Here is a 7,996-nt window from a genome sequence, read left to right on the forward strand (position 1 = left end):
TATCACATATCTATACGCATTTATTTTCACTACGCACAAAAGAGTTCCAGCAAATTATTTTACATTTTTTCATTTTTTGTTTAAGTGAGGTGGGAGTAAAAGCATCTTCCATAACCGCTCGTGTAAGTCAAGTTCATACTGACCCACGCGCTGGGTGTGTTGCGGATACTCATTAAACACCGTTTTCGCAAAACACTCTACGCTCGGGTTAGGATGAACCTAAATTACACTCTCGGCCATGGAAGGTTCTTATAATCTTCTTCGACAATATCCAGTTTTCATATAAACATGTAATTGGATAAATAGAACAAAACATCTAACGTTTTATGTGTATATGTATTTATTATACACACATGTCTTTCAAAACTCATTGTACGCGGTGACAGTGGCAAGTACCCGCCTCGCATGTCCATTGGCGTCCATTGTGGTTGCAATGATGGGCCGGGCAGTCGGCTGGAGCGGTACGTGTAGGGTTCGCTGTAAGGAACAAGTTGTGTAGTTAAGGCTACAGTCGTACATTTAGGTGCGCTTAAAGGACCACGTAGTGAAGTTAAGGCTGCATCGGTACATGTATGGTTCGCTTGAAGGAACAAATAGTGTTAGCTGTAAGAAACAAGTGGAGTTATTGAGGTTATATCGCGCAATATCACAAATAACTCAATTGTTTTAATTTGCCGAAATGGATAAATAAAAATCGAAAACAATAATTGAATATTTTTTCCCCCTTAGTATGTTTTCCTTAAGATTAAGACTGTCAGGAAGAACTCGTAACTCATTTTCACACAAAAGGTGGTTTCGGGCCTCAAATCCCATGACTGGCCACAATTACTGCAATTACCTCCTTTGTTGAAGACTGTCGCCTGTAGCATCATGGAAACCTTGTCTTATGGCAATATTTAGAATGCTAATTTATTATTTCTAGCTTAAAATGACACCATGAAAAAAACTTTTCACGCACCATTCAAGAAATAAAGCTGCAGTCTCCACTAAGAAGTATTTAAAGACCGATTTGACTTTTAACATAATCTGAATCACTTCGCGCATATCAATGACAACCACGAATTATCACATATCTATACGCATTTATTTTCACTACGCACAAAAGAGTTCCAGCAATTTTTTTTACATTTTTTCATTTTTTGTTTAAGTGAGGTGGGAGTAAAAGCATCTTCCATAACCGCTCGTGTAAGTCAAGTTCATACTGACCCACGCGCTGGGTGGGTTGCGGATACTCATTAAACACCGTTTTCGCAAAACACTCTACGCTCGGGTTAGGATGAACCTAAATTACACTCTCGGCCATGGAAGGTTCTTATAATCTTCTTCGACAATATCCAGTTTTCATATAAACATGTAATTGGATAAATAGAACAAAACATCTAACGTTTTATGTGTATATGTATTTATTATACACACATGTCTTTCAAAACTCATTGTACGCGGTGACAGTGGCAAGTACCCGCCTCGCATGTCCATTGGCGTCCATTGTGGTTGCAATGATGGGCCGGGCAGTCGGCTGGAGCGGTACATGTAGGGTTCGCTGTAAGGAACAAGTTGTGTAGTTAAGGCTACAGTCGTACATTTAGGTGCGCTTAAAGGACCACGTAGTGAAGTTAAGGCTGCATCGGTACATGTATGGTTCGCTTGAAGGAACAAATAGTGTTAGCTGTAAGAAACAAGTGGAGTTATTGAGGTTATATCGCGCAATATCACAAATAATTCAATTGTTTTAATTTGCCGAAATGGATAAATAAAACTCGAAAACAATAATTGAATATTTTTTCCCCCTTAGTATGTTTTCCTTAAGATTAAGACTGTCAGGAAGAACTCGTAACTCATTTTCACACAAAAGGTGGTTTCGGGCCTCAAATCCCATGACTGGCCACAATTACTGCAATTACCTCCTTTGTTGAAGACTGTCGCCTGTAGCATCATGGAAACCTTGTCTTATGGCAATATTTAGAATGCTAATTTATTATTTCTAGCTTAAAATGACACCATGAAAAAAACTTTTCACGCACCATTCAAGAAATAAAGCTGCAGTCTCCACTTATAACTATTTAAAGACCGATTTGACTTTTAACATAATCTGAATCACTTCGCGCATATCCATGACAACCACGAATTATCACATATCTATACGCATTTATTTTCACTACGCACAAAAGAGTTCCAGCATTTTTTTTACATTTTTTCATTTTTTGTTTAAATGAGGTGGGAGTAAAAGCATCTTCCATAACCGCTCGTGTAAGTCAAGTTCATACTGACCCACGCGCTGGGTGGGTTGCGGATACTCATTAAACACCGTTTTCGCAAAACACTCTACGCTCGGGTTAGGATGAACCTAAATTACACTCTCGGCCATGGAAGGTTCTTATAATCTTCTTCGACAATATCCAGTTTTCATATAAACATGTAATTGGATAAATAGAACAAAACATCTAACGTTTTATGTGTATATGTATTTATTATACACACATGTCTTTCAAAACTCATTGTACGCGGTGACAGTGGCAAGAACCCGCCTCGCATGTCCATTGGCGTCCATTGTGGTTGCAATGATGGGCCGGGCAGTCGGCTGGAGCGGTACATGTAGGGTTCGCTGTAAGGAACAAGTTGTGTAGTTAAGGCTACAGTCGTACATTTAGGTGCGCTTAAAGGACCACGTAGTGAAGTTAAGGCTGCATCGGTACATGTATGGTTCGCTTGAAGGAACAAATAGTGTTAGCTGTAAGAAACAAGTGGAGTTATTGAGGTTATATCGCGCAATATCACAAATAATTCAATTGTTTTAATTTGCCGAAATGGATAAATAAAAATCGAAAACAATAATTGAATATTTTTTCCCCCTTAGTATGTTTTCCTTAAGATTAAGACTGTCAGGAAGAACTCGTTTTCACACAAAAGGTGGTTTCGGGTCTCAAATCCCATGACTGGCCACATTTACTTTACTCTCCTCCAGAATTATTGAAATTATACAGATCGAGCGCAGCGGTAGTGGTTGGAGTATCTGTTTTGCACCATATTTAAATTGATTGGTTTTAAAATGACTCGCTCATGGTTTGTAAAATACACATTTTCTTTTTAAGTACGAAATAAAGTGTGGCAAATTATTAAGAGGGTTTAAACAGAAATACCAAAAGCTTGAACCCTTCAGCAAATGTTGATATCACTGTTTTCAGATGCATGTCCGGTAAAACTACTTCAGTGTGTGTATACCACGTAAACCACGTGGTATACACACACTGTATTTTTTGGGGTCCAAAAACATGAGCGAGTCACTTTAAAAAGAAGCGTACGTGTAAGTAAATTTGCGTTAAATTGTATCAGTACGTTATTTATTGGACGGTAAGACTTCCGCCTTCTGGTTTCCGTTCCGATATGAGAATTATAACGAACGAACAAAAAAAGCAACCAGTCCTAATTTATGGTATAATACTTACGTTCACATTCGCACTGGTGGTTCTTACAGATCTCATGGTGAGTAGAGGCACATACTGTAACGGTGCTGTTGTGACAATCCTGGTTGGTAGCGCAATGCTCCGCGCTCACTGTAGCTGAATAAATATGGTCATTTTAACATTACTATCATACATACTATCATGGTGAGTAGAGGCACATACTGTAACGGTGCTGTTGTGACAGTCCTGGTTGTTAGCGCAATGCTCCGCGCTCACTGTAGCTGTATAAATATGGCCATTTTAACATTACTATCATACATACTATCATGGTGAGTAGAGGCACATACTGTAACGGTGCTGTTGTGACAGTCCTGGTTGTTAGCGCAATGCTCCGCGCTCACTGTAGCTGTATAAATATGGCCATTTTAACATTACTATCAAACATACTATCGTGGTGAGTAGAGGCACATACTGTAACGGTGCTGTTGTGACAATCCTGGTTGGTAGCGCAATGCTCCGCGCTCACCGTAGCTGAATAAATATGGCCATTTTAACATTACTATCAAACATACTATCATGGTGAGTAGAGGCACATACTGTAACTGTGCTGTTGTGACAACCCTGGTTGTTAGCGCAATGCTCCACGCTCACTGTAGCTGAATAAATATGGCCATTTTAACATTACTATCAAACATACTATCGTGGTGAGTAGAGGCACATACTGTAACGGTGCTGTTGTGACAATCCTGGTTGGTAGCGCAATGCTCAGCGCTCACCGTAGCTGAATAAATATGGCCATTTTAACATACTATCAAACATACTATCGTGTTGAGTAGAGGCACATACTGTAACGGTGCTGTTGCGGCAATCCTGGTTGTTAGCGCAATGCTCCGCGCTCACCGTAGCTGAATAAATATGGCCATTTTAACATTACTATCATACATACTATCGTGTTGAGTAGAGGCACATACTGTAACGGTGCTGTTGTGACAGTCCTGGTTGTTAGCGCATCGCTCCGCGCTCACCGTAGCTGTATAAATATGGCCATTTTAACATTACTATCAAACATACTATCATGGTGAGTAGAGGCACATACTGTAACGGTGCTGTTGTGACAATCCTGGTTGTTAGCGCAATGCTCCGCGCTCACTGTAGCTGTATAAATACGTCCATTTTAACATTACTATCAAACATACTATCGTGGTGAGTAGAGGCACATACTGTAACGGTGCTGTTGTGACAATCCTGGTTGTTAGCGCAATGCTCCTCGCTCACTGTAGCTGTATAAATACGTCCATTTTAACATTACTATCAAACATACTATCATGGTGAGTAGAGGCACATACTGTAACGGTGCTGTTGTGACAATCCTGGTTGTTAGCGCAATGCTCCTCGCTCACTGTAGCTGTATAAATACGTCCATTTTAACATTACTATCAAACATACTATCGTGTTAAGTAGAGGCACATACTGTAACGGTGCTGTTGTGACAGTCCTGGTTGTTAGCGCATCGCTCCGCGCTCACCGTAGCTGTATAAATACGTCCATTTTAACATTACTATCAAACATACTATCGTGGTGAGTAGAGGCACATACTGTAACGGTGCTGTTGTGACAACCCTGGTTGTTAGCGCAATGCTCCGCGCTCACTGTAGCTGTATAAATATGGCCATTTTAACATTACTATCAAACATACTATCGTGGTGAGTAGAGGCACATACTGTAACGGTGCTGTTGTGACAATCCTGGTTGTTAGCGCAATGCTCCGCGCTCACTGTAGCTGTATAAATACGTCCATTTTAACATTACTATCAAACATACTATCGTGGTGAGTAGAGGCACATACTGTAACGGTGCTGTTGTGACAATCCTGGTTGTTAGCGCAATGCTCCTCGCTCACTGTAGCTGTATAAATACGTCCATTTTAACATTACTATCAAACATACTATCATGGTGAGTAGAGGCACATACTGTAACGGTGCTGTTGTGACAATCCTGGTTGTTAGCGCAATGCTCCTCGCTCACTGTAGCTGTATAAATACGTCCATTTTAACATTACTATCAAACATACTATCGTGGTGAGTAGAGGCACATACTGTAACGGTGCTGTTGTGACAATCCTGGTTGTTAGCGCAATGCTCCTCGCTCACTGTAGCTGTATAAATACGTCCATTTTAACATTACTATCAAACATACTATCGTGGTGAGTAGAGGCACATACTGTAACGGTGCTGTTGTGACAATCCTGGTTGTTAGCGCAATGCTCCTCGCTCACTGTAGCTGTATAAATACGTCCATTTTAACATTACTATCAAACATACTATCGTGGTGAGTAGAGGCACATACTGTAACGGTGCTGTTGTGACAATCCTGGTTGGTAGCGCAATGCTCCGCGCTCACTGTAGCTGAATAAATATGGCCATTTTAACATTACTATCATACATACTATCGTGGTGAGTAGAGGCACATACTGTAACGGTGCTGTTGTGACAATCCTGGTTGGTAGCGCAATGCTCCGCGCTCACCGTAGCTGTATAAATACGTCCATTTTAACATTACTATCAAACATACTATCGTGGTGAGTAGAGGCACATACTGTAACGGTGCTGTTGTGACAATCCTGGTTGTTAGCGCAATGCTCCTCGCTCACTGTAGCTGTATAAATACGTCCATTTTAACATTACTATCAAACATACTATCGTGGTGAGTAGAGGCACATACTGTAACTGTGCTGTTGTGACAATCCTGGTTGTTAGCGCAATGCTCCGCGCTCACCGTAGCTGAATAAATATGGCCATTTTAACATTACTATCAAACATACTATCGTGTTGAGTAGAGGCACATACTGTAACGGTGCTGTTGTGACAACCCTGGTTGTTAGCGCAATGCTCCTCGCTCACTGTAGCTGAATAAATACGTCCATTTTAACATTACTATCAAACATACTATCGTGGTGAGTAGAGGCACATACTGTAACGGTGCTGTTGTGACAACCCTGGTTGTTTGCGCAATGCTCCGCGCTCACTGTAGCTGAATAAATATTGCCATTTTAACATTACCATCATTTTTATAATACAACCCACATGTCCAGCCAATGAAAGTGCGGATAAGTACAAGACTTGATCATAAAGAATTTCAACTTCCGTGGGTGTTTAAAGGTCCACCTACTGCCACTCATCCGATACACACTCCCTGGTAAAACCCCCGCCATGCAGGGACGAACTGCTGGTAAAATCCCCGCCATGCAGCGACGAACTGCTGGTAAAACCCCCGCCATGCAAGGACGAACTGATGGTAAAATCCCCGCCATGCAGGGACGAACTGCTGGTAAAGTCCCCGCCATGGAGGAACAAACTGCTGATAAAATCCCCGCCATGCAGGGACGAACTGCTGGTAAAATCCCCGCCATGCAGGGACGAACTGCTGAAAAAATCCCCGCAATGCAGGGACGAACTGCTGGTAAAATCCCCGCCATGCAGGGACGAACTGCTGGTAAAATCCCCGCCATGCAGGGACGAACTGCTGGTAGAACCCCCGCCATGCAGGGACGAACTGCTGGTAAAGTCCCCGCCATGCAGAGACGAACTGCTGGTAAAGTCCCCGCCATGGAGGGACGAACTGCTGGTGGAACCCCCGCCATGCAGGGACGAACTGCTGGTAGAACCCCCGCCATGCAGGGACGAACTCCTGGTAATGTCCCCGCAATGCAGGAACGAACTGCTGGTAAAATCCCCGCCATGCAGCGACGAACTGCTGGTAGAACCCCCGCCATGCAGGGATGAACTACTGGTAAAGTCCCCGCCATGCAGGGATGAACTGCTGGTAAAATCCCCGCCATGCAGGGACGAACTGCTGGTAGAACCCCCGCCATGCAGCGACGAACTGCTGGTAAAACCCCCGCCATGCAAGGACGAACTGCTGGTAAAATCCCCGCCATGCAGGGACGAACTGCTGGTAGAATCCCCGCCATGGAGGAACAAACTGCTGGTAAACCCCCGCCATGAAGGAACGAACTGCTGGTAAAGTCCCCGCCATGGAGGGACGAACTGCTGGTAGAACCCCCGCCATGGAGGAACGAATTGCTGGTAGAACCCCCGCCATGGAGGGACAAACTGCTGGTAAAGTCCCCGCCATGGAGGAACAAACTGCTGGTAAAATCCCCGCCATGCAGGGACGAACTGCTGGTAAAATCCCCGCCATGCAGAGACGAACTGCTGGTAAAACCCCCGCCATGCAGGGACGAACTGCTGGTAAAATCCCCGCCATGCAGCGACGAACTGCTGGTAAAAACCCCGCCATGCAAGGACGAACTGATGGTAAAATCCCCGCCATGCAGGGACGAACTGCTGGTAAAATCCTCGCCATGCAGGGACGAACTGCTTGTAAAACCCCCGCCATGCTAGGACGAACTGCTGGTAAAATACCCGCTATGCAGGGAAAAACTGCTGGTAAAATCCCCGCCATGCAGGGACGAACTGCTGGTAAAATCCCCGCCATTGAGGAAAAAACTGCTGGTAAAATCCCCGCCATGCAGGGACGAACTGCTTGTACAATCACCGCCATGGAGGGACAAACTGCTGGTAAAATCCCCGCCA

Source organism: Mya arenaria, chromosome 10, assembly GCF_026914265.1.
Source record: "Mya arenaria isolate MELC-2E11 chromosome 10, ASM2691426v1".
In the NCBI taxonomy this organism is placed as follows: domain Eukaryota; kingdom Metazoa; phylum Mollusca; class Bivalvia; order Myida; family Myidae; genus Mya; species Mya arenaria.